Raw genomic sequence first — 17115 nt, 5'->3', positions numbered from 1 at the left:
GGGATTACAGGCATCTGCCACTATGCCTGGCTAATTTTTGTGTTTTTAGTGGAGGTGGAGTTTCACCATGTTAAAGCCGGCTGGTCTTGAACTCCTGACCTCAAGTGATTTGCCTGCCTCAGCCCCCCAAAATGCTGGGATTACAGGCATGAGCCACTGCTCCTGGCTATATTTATATTTAATAGAAACATATCTAGCATATGTATATGTGATTTCTAAAAAATTGACGCATGCATATGTTAACATTGAATAGTCAATCACTAGATGATGATGCTCTCTACCATGGTTTAGATTGCAAGTATACTTTATACCATTGTTTCAAGTTCAACCTTTATTTATATATATATTTTTTCAACTGCTTAAACTTTTCATGAATAGGGGTACTTTCTGTATTTAAAAATGACCCCTCAAGCACCATTAATTTATGTTCTAGTTATTTACATGATAATTCATAACATTCTGAAATTTGCTTGTGTATTATCTGAAAAATGGATTTCCTGAGCGAAAGACCTGTTTATTGTATATAAGGGAATTTTTTTTTTTTAATTAATTTTTTTTTTTTTGAGACGGAGTTTCGCTCTTGATACCCAGGCTGGAGTGCAATGGCGTGATCTCGGCTCACCACAAACTCCACCTCCTGGGTTCAGGCAATTCTCCTGCCTCAGCCTCCTGAGTAGCTGGGATTACAGGCATGCACAACCATGCCCAGCTAATTTTTGTATTTTTAGTAGAGACGGGGTTTCACCTTGTTGACCAGGATGGTCTCGATCTCTTGACCTTGTGATCCACCCGCCTTGGCCTCCCAAAGTGCTGGGATTACAGGCGTGAGCCACCGCGCCTGGCGGGAAATTTTTACTTGAAAAAAAAAAAAAACATACAAACCCCAAAACTCAGCACCACTCCCATTTCCAGAACCCTTTTTAGCAAGTGAATGTTTTTTACATAGTAGATAATAAATGGTACTTTTTCATTATGATTTTATAAGTCATGCTTATCTGCCCCTTCAGTGGTGTTATTCTAACAAAATGAATATCACAAATTATTGTTAGTTTTTCAGAGTTTTAATATAGAAGTTACTATCACTGACCCACTGATTTTGAAATGTTTCAAAATGAGTAGATACAATTAGATCCTTTACCTTTTAATATCTAAGTTTTCCAAAAATGATAGTAATACCTTTTGAAGAACCATGGTTTTTTCCAAAGGAAAATAAACTCTGTATAATAGCATATCCTCTACTTTTTAAAGATCAGAAATGCTGTAATTCTTGACTTCTGTGAATGGATAGTAAATCTAGCTCACCGAAAATCAGAGTGAAATGCCTCCACATTTGTGCAGATAGAGAAGTTAACTCTTCCTCATATGTCACTGTGCTACCGTTATTCCTACATTTTTTGTGGTTCTATTCTAAGAATGTTATTATAGATGTAAGTTAGGACCATTAGCCCCCAGATACCTAGTATTCTCTCAGACATACAGGTGTAGATACTGTTTCTGATGTCTTCTTAATGTCTGTGAAAGCAATTGGCACCTCCAATAAATCACACTTAGAACTGGTTAGAGAACTCCCTCACTTTTGTTGTCCATGTGGTTCCCTTCCATGGACCAGCTGTAATGAAGAGCCAAGGTATAGTGGTGGCCACGTCTCGTTGCTGTTTTTAAAATAATATTCAGATGGTGGTTTTAAATTTAAATTATGTATTCCTTTTGAAACATAAAAAACATTTAAACCTGTGCTGAAAATATGATAAACGAGAACCAACTCTAATATACTAAAAGTTAAATATAGTATTAAAGAAAATAGTCATGTATGCAATTGAGAATGTCTATAATTTTTTTTACAGAAAAGCTGGAAGATTATGACTAGATACAGAAATATTTTTTCTGAATTTTTAAAATATTTCCTCAGACTTATCTCTTTTTGAAAAGAAAGTTTTTATGAAATTAACCATCATGATATTGGCTGAAAAGTTCTACATTCTATTATTGTATTGTATTGTATTGTAACACACATGCATTGATGATTTTGATTAAGAAATTTCAGATTAACTTTGAAGAATGTTCCACATGATAATCTTATAAATTCAGTTTAATTACATCTGTAAATATTGTGTGTGAGATAGTATTAAATAAAGTAAAAGCAGATTGTCTTTGGGTTGTGCATGTCTTTTTTTTCCTTTAGTAAAAAGTTTTTGTTTCAGAGTAATAGCTTGTTAATAACTTATTAATTAAATCTGAATTAAAGTACAGTATTTGCTATAGAAATGGTGACTTTTCAACTTTATTGTATTTTTTTGTTCAGTTCTTTATGACCAGAATGGTTATATGTTGACAGAACTTCTGGAATGTTTTCCCTCATTCTTCCCTCTTGCTTTAACAAGGTGTCCTAATGAATGTACTCGCCTCCCCAGTGTGTGGTGGGTGGTGGGGCAGGATTTTTCCTACTGCCTCTGTTCTATGAGATGGATAGCATAAGCCTGTCCATTACAAAATTGCCAAGTTTTAGCTATAGTTGTAGTGTTTTGCCCATGATGTTGCAAAGCAATTTTTGCCCGTGTTCTTTATATTATTACTTGGATAAAAAGTAAAACAACATTAGCAGCAACAAATGGCTCTGATGGGAGGAAATCTCCTTGCTGGGGACATTGTCCAGTCCTCTTGTTTCTTACTCTGCCTCTTTTTCCCTTCACCATGTTTTAGACAGGCCTGAGCCTGTCTAAATAAGGAATCTCCCAGCAGACCCCCTCACCCCGACCTACCTCCCCTCCCATATTTCCAGAAGATTTCCTCTCATAGGTTCCAGCAATAAGGTCTCTACCCCCATAAAGCAAAGAATGAGGGTCGTCATGTTTTCCTTTCTCTAGAAACACTGGAAAAAAGAAAAAAAGCAAACATTTTCCTATGACTACAATTGTATGCGTCCTTTTAAAACTGTAATTAAACAAGATGTGCCCTATCTATTTTTACCAGCAATTTGAAGTGGGATACAGAAAGTAACTTTTGTAGATCACCGGAAACTTGGAGGCAAACAAAGTAAAGGCACTTGATCACAGAGTCTCAACAGCCATGGTCTGAAATAATGAACCAAATCATTTGTAAAAATAAAACCCTGTTCTTGGATTGAAAGTAGAAAAACTTGTACAGCATAAGAAGGGAAAAGATGTAGTTTGTCAGCAACAAGTTGGAAAAGGTTTAGGGAGTCCAGTTGGCTTACCATACAGAACATTCTGAGTTTAAGATGCCAAAACTCAGTATGGACTTTGGCTTTGGTCTTCGTTCTCCGCTAATGGCTCGAAGCATCCTACAGAGAACTCTGCACTCACATGGTCAGTCCAGCAGAACAGGACACGTACGGTCGTCTGCCACCTTGGCCTACAGTGGGTTGTAGTTAAACGTACTGATTTTACTGAAACTAATTTTTTATGGCCATTGTATCTTTTTAATGCTGTATTTTCTATTCATTTGATATTTTGATAATTTCCTCTTAGCTATTTTAATTTTACTTTCTTTAGTTCTGTTTTTGAAATAGCAAGTGTGAGAATAACTGTGAGGATCGTCTGTGTACTAAATGCCCGCATTTGAGAGCCCCTTTTCACCTCGCGTTAGCCCTGCAGTCCCCACCAGTAAACACTCCCTTCTCTTCCAATGCACCTTTACAGTTAACACTAAACTCAATCTGTGGCATAAGACAACATAGGCTTTTAATTTATTGTCCAAAATAAATTTTTTACATGAAAGGAAGAGTCCATATTGTAAAAATAAGAAAATAATGGCAATAAGGAATTTGGAATGCCAAGTCCAAAATCCTTCACAGCCCCACATAATAATGTCTGCTTCCTGGGACAACATTAATATGTAAACATTTAATTTCCATGGTTTAAATTATCTAATTCTTTCAGGAAAAAAATATAATTACTGCATTCTATGCCACTAATATGTTATCCAAGCTAACTAAAAGACCTGTGTACTTTAAAGAAAAAAAACAAAAAAAATGAGGAATAAGATTCAGAAAATTACCTCCAGTCAGTTCCTTAGGTTTAAGTCTCGTCGTCTAAAAACTCTTGGTCAAAATGTTTAGAAGACTCACTCAGAAGGTCCACATTTGGTTTCATGAAATCTCTTTCTCGTCAGCTTGCCTAGAGTGGATACACGTGGTTTCTGGCGGCCTAGCATCCCTGCCTCCACCTTCTAGAAACAGGGCTGCTGTTTGTTTAGAGAACTCCGTCTCCCCATCGCATGTGGTTCTGGAGAGGCTGCCAATCCCAACACTGCAGTGTTAGCCACAGAGATGGCCCTGATCCAGACCCAGCCAGGTACCTCAGAATAGAAAGTGAAGATACCGATGCAGAAATAAAAAATATTAGACTCAGCCTTGTCAGTGACACTGCAGTCTAAAATACTGTGTCTCAAATTTTCACCTGTTCCCAGTACACCTGAGGCTACAACTGATAGCCTTTAACTAGCTGGGCACACAGACTTTGTTACTAGAGAAATCTTTGGCTTGATGGATGAGAAACCTGACTCCAAAAAAGTCATGTTGGAATTTCCAAGGCAACTTGAGATTTAGAGATCCTGATATACTTCAAACCTGGGCCATCAGGTTTGGAAAGCAGTGGAAAATGTTCATATTTGGACAAAGATGTAGAAACCCTGGCACCTCTCTGAATACACTAATTAGAAATATTTACCAGAATAATTAGAAATAAAATATAATAAGCATGAGAACGTCATAACTGGAAGGACTGGAAGTGAAAATGGAAACAAGTTAAATAAAAAGGTGTACATCTAAAGAATCATCTTAAATGCACTTTTATGTGAAGTAATGGCTTCATATTACAAAAATAATAAGATAGTGATGGTCATAAATATGACTTAAGTTGACAAAGACTGGAGTAGTAGATTTGCCAAAAGGAGTTCAAAATTTCTAAACTCTACCTCTTTAGGACAGAAGAGTGTACCTTCATTATTGTGCTGTTAACCTTGAACGTTTAATAATGGCTTTTAAATGATTCAAAAAATTAACCACTAATAGAACTAAAAGCAGTGTATGTGTCTTCCACATTATTGCACAAATGGTATATGCTAAATGTATTAATTCATTCCACACACACTTAGTGAGTGCCTGTTATGTGCCAGGCACGGGACTAGGTTCCTAGCTACAAAATTAGCTAAGAAATAGTCCCTGCAACACAAACGAGGGGCAGATAGTGGGGGACAGCAAATAAAGAAAAATAGGGTAAAGCAAAGTCAAACATAATTAAGACATAAATGTAATCAGTTGAATTCCCTAATTAATAAAAAAAGACCTTAGATTGGGTTAAGAAACAAAATCCAATTAAAAGCTGTTTACCAGGAAGTCTTGAAATAAGTTGACCTAGAAAGGTTAAAATTGAAAATGACAAATATGTTAGGCAAAGTTGAAAATGAAGAAAACAAATACGGCAGAATTCATATCAGATACAATAGAAGAAAATATGCATTAGAAATTGACAAAAGGAATATATCACAGTAAAAGAAAGTATGACAGTTAAATCCTTTATGTTACAAGTGTGTAGTATTAAAATACAAGTGGAAACTTATAGTTACAAAAGATATGGACAGAGTTGTAGAAGATAAAGATAAAGTCTTATCACTTTACTTTCAATTTGATAGATGAAGTAGACCAGAGCAAAAGAATATAGGATATTTTGGTTATATAAATAGTAGAATTGAATCAATAGAAATATGTTTGAAACTTTTTTGTTTACACAAACAAAAACTGTATTACCTTTTAATGTATACATAAGTAGTTGAAACTACTGATCATTAATAAAATAAATAACGGGAAATTTCCCAAGGAAAATAATATCTTAAAAGCCCCATGTTTTCTGATCACATCCTAAATCAATAACAAATATTCCAACTACATGGAAATAAAAATCACCCCACTTAGAAGCTGCGGAGCCAAGAAGGAGTGTAAAAGCAATGACAAAATATTTAGAATATGCGATCACTGATGTGCTTCAGCTAAGATTGTAATCAGAGGAAAATTCATAGACATTAAATCTTTTAAAGAAGAAATCTGAAGATATAAGAATGCAAGAACAGAGAAGGAAAAAGCACCAAAAAAATGAAAAATAAAAGTAGTAAGTTCCAAATGAGAAAAAACTAAAATGGAAAGTTTTTTTGTTGTTTTTTTGTTTTTTTGTTTTTTTTTGTTTTGTTTTGGTAAAAATAGTGGGTTTTTTCCATTTTACTGTATATGTCTGTATCCTATGAAGGTTAAGCTACATTTTTATGTAATCATGGTATTTGCAAATAAAGACCTTGTATGGTTGTGTTTGCATTGGTTAATACTGTCAAGATGCTTTCTTTGAGGGAGAAGAAATAATTTTGCAAAACCCAATAGTTGCTTGGTGTTGATAAACAAAAGTCTGTTATTAGGATATTTTATTCCACCATTTAAATAAAGTAATTATCAGGGTCTTGGTTTGCTAAAAGTCCTTTGGTTTCTTGCTGAGCCCTATTTGGCTGTTGTAAGTTATTTATTTACTATGAACACTCATAAGACTCAGTGGCTATAAAGAATTAGAATAATTATTTCAAAAATGTTTTCTTGATCATTGTTTATCTACTTATTTATCTTGGATTTTGTTGTTGTTGTTGACTTATTTATTCTTGCCTTCCATCTTCAATTTTTATTGTTTCCAGGACAAGGAACATTGGTCCATTTTGTTTACAACAGATTCCATAGAGCCTAGAGTAAAGCTTGGTCTATGGAAGGCTCTCAATATGTTGCTGAATGAACAGAAGAAAGGAAGTGAAACTTACTCCTGAGTCATACCTTATACCTGAAAAACACTTTGTTACAGCCCTCTTTGGTTAGTGTGCACATTTAAAATGATGTTATGTATCATTTAACCTTGTATACTAGTTCTTATTTATTACATCAGACAGGTAGGGTTGTACTTCATTTCTTAAAGAATTCCAGGAACAGAAACCGTCCTTCATGTAGGGCTAAATTCCAAGGGTCTATAATAGATAAGCATTGTTTCTGTATTTTTAGGCCTATGTCTTCAGATAGATTTCAAAACCATCTCTTTGTTTAGTAGCTCTATGATAATATTGTGCATTAAGGTGTCTATGTGTGTATATATATATAGAGAGACAATCGAGAATACTTATTCAAAATTCAATTTAAGGGTGATGAGGGCAACTTTTCTTCATTTCCTTCATCTTTTCTGTTCTTATAGTTACAAATGGAGAGTTGGCCTGGGTCCAAGTAATACTCCCCCAGCCCTGTCTGTATTGTCCCCATTTTTTCAGTTGTTTAAGTCTGCAGACTTGAGACTGGGCAGTGGTAGGACACCGTCTCCTTGGCCACAGTGACTGGTCAAGGGATAGTTGACCAAAATTGGGCCAATCAGAGCCCTTTAAAGATTTTTTGTTATCAATAGATCTGGAATTTTTTTTTTTTTTTTTTAGACAAGGTGTTATTCTCTCACCCAGGCTGGAGTGCAGTGGCACGATCTCAGCTCATTGCAGCCTCACCCTCCTGGGCTCAAGCAATTCTTCCACTTCAGCCTCCTAACTGAGACTACAAGCATGTGTTACCACACCCGGCTAATTTTTTATTTCCTTTTTTTTTTTTTTTTTTTTTGTAGAAGGAGGTTTTGGCCATGTTGCCCAAGCCGTTCTTCAAACTCCTGGACTCAAGCCATCTGCCTGCCTCTGCCTCCCAAAGTGCTGGGACTACAAGTGTGAGCCACTGCATTCAGCTGAAAGTTGTTATTTTGGAGAAACTTACAGCCACTTTTTCTGTGAAGGAGGTCATCTTTAACTGAAAAAAAAATGAAACCACTATATTGAGGAATGCTGGAATGCAATATGAAGTCAGTCTTAGCCAGGTCCCTCCCTCTCTAGAGTCAACAGCCCCCAGGCTAGCTCCATTTCTGCCACATGCAGCCTGAAATGTACCATTCTTCCTCTCATTCTTTGAGGACTTAGCCAGGACCTTCAAATGAACCACCATTTTTTACGATCAAAGTGGATTTCTATTACTTGCAACAGATAATTTTGCAACCAAAAGCATTCTAATTCAACCATTCTAATAAGTTTGCATTATATTATATTTGAAAGAGGAAAATCTACATGTTTTAATAAATATACTTTGGGAAAACTCCACCCTTGGGATTAGTTTATATACTATGTTCAATTTTTAAAATATACGACATATTTCATATATGTGGCTTTAGCTTACAGACCCAATGTTAATGTCAAGTGTTTTCAACCATAAAATGAGTGAATTCAGACTTTCAGCCTGAAAGTGGAATGCTGGCAACCTTCCCTTAGGCCAGGAAAATGAGCATTTCTACAGCATCTATCCTTTAGAAACCTTCCTCTATGGAAGTTTATTTAAAGTTTTATAAATTTGTGGGATACAAGTATAATTTTGTTACATGCATAGCTTGCATAGTCTTCAAGTCAAGACTTTAGGGTCTCCATCACCCAGATAACGTACATCATACACATTAAGTGATTTCTCATCATTCACTGTCCTCCGACTCTCTCACCTCTCTGAGTCTCCATTGTCTGTTATCCCACTCTCTTTTTTAGCACCTACTTAGGAGTGTGAGAGCTTGTGATATTTGACTTTCTGTGTCTGACTTGTTTCACTTAACATAATGACCTCCAGTTCCATCTATGTTCCTGCAACAAGTCTGATTTTGCTCTTTGTAATCACTGAATAGTATTTCATTATGTACATAATCACCATCTTTCTTTATACAGTCATTCATTGGTTGACTCTATCTTTGTTATTGTGAATAGTCCTGCAATGATAAACATGTAAGTGAAGGTATCTTTTTGATACACTGATTTCTTTTCATTTGGGTAGATACCCAATAGTGTGATCACTGGATTGAATGGTAATTCTATTTTCAGTTCTTAGAGAAATTCTCCTTACTGTTTTCTTTAGAGGTTTTACTAATTTACATTCCCATCAACATGTATAGGATTCTTTTTTTCTCTGCATTCTCACCAAAATCTCTTATTTTTTGTCTTTTAATAATAGCCATTCTGACTAAGGTATAATGATATCTCATTTTAATTTGCATTTCTATGATGATTAATGATGTTCAACATTTTTTCATACACTTGTAGGGAATTTGTATGTCTTCTTTTGAGAAATATCTATTTATATATTTTGCTCATTTTTAATGAGATTATGTTATTTTGTTGTTATTGAATTGAGTTTCTTGTAGATTCTGGATATTAGTCTCCTGTTGGATCTCCATAGTTTGGAAAAAGGTTCTCTCATTATGCAAGTTTTCTTTTTACCATATTGATCACCTAATTTGCTGTGCAGAAGTTTTTTAGTTTAATTATATCCCATTTGTCTTTTTTTTTTTTTTTTTTTTTTTGGAGACGTTTTCTCACTCTGTTGCCCAGGCTGGAGTGCAATGGGGTGATCTTGGCTCACTGCAACCTCCGCCCCCCAGGTTCAAACAATTCTTCTGCCTCAGTCTCCCAAGTAACAGGGATTACAGGTGCATGCTGCCACGCTCAGGTAAATTTTTTTTTTTTTTTTTTTTTTGTCTTTTAGTAGGGATGGGGTTTTACCATGTTGCCCAGGCTAGTCTTGAACTCCTGAGCTCAGGCAATCCACCCGCCTTGGCTTCCCAAAGACTGAGATTATAGATATGAGCCACCAAACCCAGCACTATTTTTGTTGTTGTTGTTGCTTGCACTTTTGTGGTGTTAGTCATAAATAATTTGCTTAGACCAATGTGCAGAAGAGTTTTTCCTAGATTTTCCTTCTAGTATTTTTATAGTTTCACATTTTACGTTTAAGTTTTTAGTTCATCTTGAGTTGATTTTTGTATATAGTGATAGGAGTTCAGTTCCATTCTTCTGCATATAGTGAATCTATTTTCCCAGCATCATTTATGGAAAAACGTGTCCTTTCCCCAGTGTGTTTTTATTGGCTTTGTCAAAAATCAATTGGCTGTATGTATGTGATGTTAGGTCTGTGTTCTCTATTCTGTTCCATTAAGCTGTGTGTCTGGTTTTACACAAGTACTGTGCTGTTTTGGTGACTATAGCCTTATAGTACAATTTGAAATAAGGCAATGTGATGCCTCCACCTTTGTTCTTTTGCTTAAGACTGCTTTGGTTATTTGGACTCTTTTTTGTTCCATATGAGTTTTAGAATTGTTTTTTCTAGTTCCGTGGAAAATGATATTGGTATCTAGATAGGGATTTCACTGAATCTGTAGAGTGTTTGAGCAGTATGATTATGTTAATGATATTAATTAATTCAAGGGATGTTTTCTCATTTATTAAAGTGTTAAAGTGTGTTAAAGCCATCTACAAATACTTTCGTTAGTGTTTTGTACTTTTCCTTGTAGAGATCATTTACCTCCTTGGTTAAATTTATTGCTAGGAGGATTATTTATATAAATTTGTTATCTGAAATCATGAGACATGAAATCCATCATCAGACTTACCCATATAGCCAAAAAACAACCCTTGGAAGTTTTCTTTTTCAAAGACATTTTAAATGTCTGTTGTTAGTCTAATAATAACAATTTTGTCTTTGAAAATACTTTGTGTAGGCCTGGGTGTGGTGGCTAACACCTGTAATCCCAGTATTTTGGGAGGCTGAGGCAGATGATCACCTGAGATCAAGAGTTCAAGACCAGCCTGGACAACATGGTGAAACACCATCTCTATTAAAAATACAAAAATTAGCTGAGCATGGTGGCATGCACCTATAATCCCAGCTACCCAGGAGGCTGAGGTAGGAGAATCACTTGAACCAGAGAGGCGGAGTTTACAGTGAGCCAAGATCATGCCACTGCACTCCAGCCTGGGCGACAGAGTGAGACTCTGTATCTCAAAGAAAAAAAGGGAGAAGAAAAGAAAATACTTTGTGTAAATTTGCCATATTTACCCTCCTTCTATTAAAGCATATTTACTTGCACTCTGATTTTATTTTTTAAGTGAAATATTTCAAAGAGATATAGAACAGTATAGTAAATGTCTGTGTACCCTTTCACTTAGCATAAAAATTATCAAGTTCAATTCATTTTTCCTAGTTTTCTCTAACCCAAAGGAAAATTAAGATCCCAATAACTGTAACAAATAATATTAAAAAAAAAAATCTGTCCCAAAGGCTAGACAGCCCACAAGGTTTTCCCTAATTATTTTGAGGTATTGTGTGAGGGTTGCTTTCAAACACAAGTAATTTGCACAACCACATGGAGTACACAGTTCTCTCTGGCTCTGGTTCCATCTCCCAGCAGAAATGTCTGCTGCCAGTCACTATGGAAGGCACCTAAGGGCTGCTACTGCCACAGGTGCCGCCTGCAGCTGACACTTGCTATTGATGCTATACTTTATTGGGTCTTTGCAGCGGTGACAGTGCTCTTGTTCTCTTTGGAGACAGAAAAATCCTCCTCCTCTTGTTGAGATACAGGTATCCCAAATTAGTGTGGCTGTTGATCACAACATCTCATCAATATTTGGTGAAACAGGCCTCACAGCTGTTCATCAGACAAATGAAGTAACTGACTGACTGTTGTACTTAGAACTTTTGTCCCTCTCCAGGACTCAAGCATCATCTGAGCTTGAGTTCTGAGCTCACTTTTCCTAGAGAATGGGCTTCTTGAAGGGGCTGCTTTGTTTCTCAGCACTCATACACCATTGGCCAACGTGCCTGTCAATCCTGCAGGCCAATCTAGATTCTAGAGCAAACACACTTCAAGTTTTAGCTTGGCTTGCTCTTCTAAGGGAAGAATTCATTTCCATCAGATTTATTTGATGTTGTTTTCTGAACAAAAAAATGTTCAAATAAATTATAGAAACATTGCCTAGGATAATATGGTATAGCCATGGTTTGTCATTTACAGTACATCCATATGATTAGATACAATGTACAGTTTTCAAATGATGATCATGAAAATTATGTAGCAAGGTAGTGGCATGGTCATTATACACTTTTAAGTAGAAAAATCAGGATTCAAAATTATATGCATATTATGATTAAAATTAATATTATAATTACAACTATTACTTACCGTTTTACTTACAAAGGAATAATTAGAGAGTAAGCAGTGTTGGGGGAGGATCATAAGTTATAGCATAATACAAGAATTTATTTTTTAGAATGTTTGTTACACAAAGTAATAAAATATTTACTATGTACAAAAATTATTACCAAATATTAAGTATTTTGTAATCTTTCTATTTTTTAAAACACTGTCCAAGAACCAGTACTTAAGGATCTTTTATCCATCTGATTACTGCAAAAACCCAGAATCAATAAAATATGGTAGCTTTTCTTCATCTCAAACTTTCTCTGCCTCTCTCTCACTCCCACTCCTTCTGCCTCTACCTTTTCCTGTCCTTTTCTCTCTCTGTGTCTCTCTCTCCCCTCCTCTGTCTCGGTCACACACACACACACACACACACACACACACACACACACACACACAAATGATTTGTTAAACTCAGAAGATTAAAAAATGAATAATTCACCTACAATAATATACTAGTGCCTGTTTAAAATTTGATTTTTTTAAAATTAAGACTTTAAAAAGTTTACTATTTAGGGTCATAGCAGAAAAAAAGATGTCATATTCAAAGTTTTTCCATTGAATACAGTTTAATAACAGGACTCTTTGCAAAGGTATGGGTGGATTAAGGAAACTGGGAAGCAAGGGTGAGGCGCCCAGGAACTAGCAACAGTGGCAAGTCATTACCATCCCTCGCTGGAAGGAGCAAGGAGGAGCGAATTGTCCTAGAACCTAGTGACAGCTACAGCCATGGGAGAGGAGGTGCCAGACAAGAGATACAGCCATAGAGGAAAAAGCACAGCTGTTGAAACAGAATGGGGAGAGGAGTATATATCCTGGTTTCTCCCACTGCCTTCTGATTGCCTACCAGTGCTTCCCACTGGCCAAACCCAATTGCAAGACAGAGGCCAAGGGAGCCTGGTGATGCAGTCCTAGAAGTCAGCCTCTCTTGACATAGAGAAGGCAAAAAAGGGTGGAGGATGAATTGAATGGGCAAATGGAGAATAACCAGCACACAGCCCCAGATTTTCCATACCATAGGAGACAGGTAACTATCTGTTTAACTACATGCAAAACTTTGACCTTGAAGCTGCTGAAAAGTGCAATTATTTTTAATTGTGCTACATTTTCCTGGGCAGGCCTGGATTTTGGATGGCTGTGTACTCTGCTGATGGAAATTTATGGCTGTGTCCATACGCTGTACTTTTATTTGCAACGATGCTCTGAAAGTCTTCAGTTTCCTGTGCAGCCCTGGACTGGTCATGTCTCAGCCTGTGACCCAGCTGTTGTTCGCTGGAGCTCTTTTGTGCTGTTTGCCAACTTCTATCTACTGTGTCCGGTACCCATGCTTTTTTCTCCTCGCACTTTGTTAGAGCACACAAATAGATTCCTTAGAAAGTCTTCATGAGAAACGAATTTTCTGAGACCATTCAAGTCAGAAAATTTCCTTACTTTAACCCTTAACTAATAGTTTGGCTGACTGTAAAACTTTAGACTAAGAAACATTTGTGTTTCAAAATAGGGCATTGTTTAATTTTCTTCTCACAATTGTATAAGTCATTTATTTTTCTTAAAAATTCTCTTGGTCAGACTTTTTGGGATATTTCCTTATCTTCCTAACCTTCTCTGTATTATTTTTATTTTGGCCAACTATTTTTTTTTTCACAGCATCTTCTTATAAGAATGCCACATATCTGTAGATTTATATATATAGTAAATATACACGTATGTTCACAAATAGATACACATATGAGCGTGCATTTTTTAATCTTTTGGGATATGAGTTGTTACTTTTTAAGAGGTTTTTAAGAAGTTTTACTGCATTCTCTATATTGTTTCCTTCAGTTTTCATTTTTCTGTTCATTTTGGTTTCTCTTTTTTGTCTTATGTATGGTGATTGCTGATTGTTTTTATTCAACTGATGCATAAAAAGCTGATATGGATTGTAGTGTATTCATACAATGAAATGTTATTCTGCCATAAAAGTGAATGAAGTACTGATATATGTGGTCATATGGATGAACCTCCAAAACATGCCAAGTGAGAGGAGTCAACGCAAAAGGTCACATATTACCTGATTCCTTTTATATGAAATATCCAAACTAGAAACATTCATGAAAACAGAGATGAGATTGGTGATTTCCAGGGGTCAGGGGAAGGGGAGAATGGAGAGAAAGTGCTTAAAAGAAACAGATGAGGACTAGATAGAGGTGGTAGCTGCAAAACGTTACAAGTTTACTCAATGTCACTGAATCCTTCACTTTAAAATGGTAAATTTTATGTGACTATCCCCTCAATGAATTGATTTTTTAAAGGAGTTGCCTGGGAGATGTGTGGATGTGTGGCATGACAAGCAGTGGCCTTCATTTCTGGATAACTAGGCAGTAAACCAATTACTCTGAGAAGGCCCCACCGTTGTTAGTATGTATATACATGAAATGATTTACTCTGGGGCTTTTTCACAGAAAAATAGTCCCACACTCTCCCCTCATGGGCAGCAGCCCAGTTCACTAAGTTCTTCGTGGGTCTGAGGTCTGCTTGTGACACTAGTTCCCATGTTTTGGTTCCTGATGCATCATTCTGATCTGCTCTGAACCTGGTTTTCCTGCTCTCAAAGCCTCTCCTCAGCCTCTCCAGAGCCTAGGCACTGGTCTCCCACTGGGCAGGTAGAGACCTTGTTCTCCTCGTAGGAGGGCGGGCAGGAAAGGAATCTTTGGGCTTTTTACCCTTCCCTCCACCTACTGTGTGCCACACCAAAAACCTCCAAAGGCCTTGGCAACCAGTCAGCTCTCCCCAGTGTCTGGCCCTGCCCTGCACAGCCCTTCGGGTGTTGAAATGGGGCTTTCTTCCCTGGAAACTAATTTCTGTCATTCTTCTGATGTGTTTGTATCCACCTGTTTTCTTTGTCATTAGGGTTTATACTTTTAAAAAAGCTTTTTTTTTTTTTTTTTTTTCATGCCACCTCAGTAGCGAGAAGAGATAAGCCTGTTTGTGGCTCAACCCACTTGTTTTTTTGTTTGATTGGTTGGTTTGTCTGTTTGAGGAGAGTGTTGAGACAGAATCTCTCTCTGTTGTCAAGCCTGCAGTGCAGTGGCACGATCTCTGCCTCCCAAGTTCAAGCGATTCTCTTGCTTCAGCCTCCTGAGTAGCTGGGATTACAGGCACACCCCACCATGCTTGGCTAATTTTTGTATTTTTAGTAGAGACAGGGTTTCACCATGATGGTTAGGCTGCTCTCGAACTCCTGACCTCGTGATCAGTCCCCCTCAGCTTCCCAAAGTGCTGAGATTACAGACATGAGCCACTGCGCCTGGCCAGTATGCTTGTTTAAGGAGAAGACTGCATATTTCTTCTGACATCTTGCTGGGAAATTTTACCTTAGAGTGAGAAGAATGCTCCCCAATCGTCAGCTCTAAGTTGTTATCAGGTAAGTTGGCAGATTGCCTAATCTTTTCTTATGCCTGATTTTTAACTGTTAAAATGGTGATTGGAAGTGGTTAGGAATGACAAGATGTTGGGTAGGAGACTCACATCTATTAAATATCAATTATATGCCAAGTGAACAATACTTTATTTCCTCAGGCTTCAGGTATACATTACTGAAACTAAACTAATGGTTGCCTGTCTTGTGTGATTGTTTTTGCCAAGTGTTGATTCTTGTAACTCTCTTTGTAGTAGGTGAAAATCAAATAAGGTAGTGTCTCCGAAGTCCTAGAACATCAGCCTATACCTCTATGACAGACTTCACACACCACTGTCATTATATGTTGACATCATTGATTTCCAGCCCCCAACCGGAAGGAATCCTGACTTAGTTATCACCATGCATGAAATACCTCAATGAATAATTGTGGAATATATGGTACTCCCGTTGCAAGTATAATAATAAAGATGGAAGAAAATAAGTGGTAAGTATAAAGTGATCTCAGAATTCAATGTCAGCTATAACTAAAACTAAGAGCCTTATGTTCACAGATTGCTACTTAGTAGTGCTATTTTTATGTTAGAGGAAATTGACTGGTACATGTATATTTCATTGTGAGGACCCCAAATATACTCGTTGGTTTAGGCAAATTGGAATTTATTTAAGAAATCTAATTTCAGGAAGAACTCTAGGATTTATAAGAATTATTGGGGCCGGGCGCGGTGGCTCAAGCCTGTAATCCCAGCACTTTGGGAGGCCGAGGCGGGTGGATTATGAGGTCAAGAGATCGAGACCATCCTGGTCAACATGGTGAAACCCCGTCTCTACTAAAAATACAAAAAATTAGCTGGGCATGGTGCTGTGTGCCTGTAATCCCAGCTACTCAGGAGGCTGAGGCAGGAGAATTGCCTGAACCCAGGAGGCGGAGGTTGCGGTGAGCCGAGATCGTGCCATTGCACTCCAGCCTGGGTAACAAGAGTGAAACTCTGTCTCAAGAAAAAAAAAAAAAAAAAGAATTATTGGCCAGTGTGATGGCTCATGCCTGTAATCTCAGCACTTTGGGAGGCCAAGGTTTGTAGCTCACTTGAGGTCCAGAGTTCAAGACAATCCTGGCCAGTATGGTGAAACCCTGTCTCTACTGAAAATACAAAAATTAGCTGGGTGTGGTGGTGCATGTCTGTAATCCCAGCTGCTCCAGTGGCTGAGGCAGGAGAATTGCTTGAACCCAGGAGGAGCCGAGATTCACCACTGCACTCCAGCCTGGGGGACAGAGCAAAACTCTGTCTCAAAAAAAAAAAAAAAAAAAAAAAAAAAAGAGAGAGAGAGAGAGAAAGTTATCATATAGCTTTTCATTTTATTTCCCCACCTCTCCCTTCATGTCTTCCTGGGGCCTCCCGGTATCTCCTCTATGTTGCCTGTCAGCTTCATTCTTGTCTCTCCGCTGACTGCTCCTTAATTTACTTATCACCTTGTGCTGGGCTGCTTTAAAATGGTAATCGCTTCCTGTTGCCTTTCCAGCTTAGCAGTCACATAATTAACAAACTCAATATTTGTTCATTCTAATTCGAGGTTCCCAGGAGGGAGAATAATTGGCCCAGCTTGGGTCAAGTGTCTACTCCTGCTCTTCCACGGGAC

The 17115-nt window shown here is 37.2% G+C and overlaps 1 protein-coding gene across 4 annotated transcripts in view; it reads left to right on the top strand.

The window, feature by feature from the left end:
* Positions 1–16803, top strand: part of BCKDHB (branched chain keto acid dehydrogenase E1 subunit beta) — a 250309-nt gene extending 233506 nt beyond the window's left edge. Inside the window, exons 11-12 of one of the 4 annotated variants that reach the window (XR_012517288.1) lie at positions 6691–6860; positions 13196–16803. The gene's annotated coding sequence lies outside the window, so the exon portion shown is untranslated. Of the gene's footprint in view, positions 1–1844; positions 2151–6690 lie in introns of those variants that run through there. The other 3 variants (XR_012517289.1, XM_074398023.1, XM_003923261.4) reach the window with 3 other exon arrangements.
* The last annotated feature ends 312 nt before the right edge of the window (positions 16804–17115 follow it).

This window comes from Saimiri boliviensis, chromosome 4 (assembly GCF_048565385.1).
Source record: "Saimiri boliviensis isolate mSaiBol1 chromosome 4, mSaiBol1.pri, whole genome shotgun sequence".
Classification (NCBI taxonomy): Eukaryota; Metazoa; Chordata; class Mammalia; order Primates; family Cebidae; genus Saimiri; species Saimiri boliviensis.
This window is presented reverse-complemented; position numbering and strand designations above follow the sequence as displayed.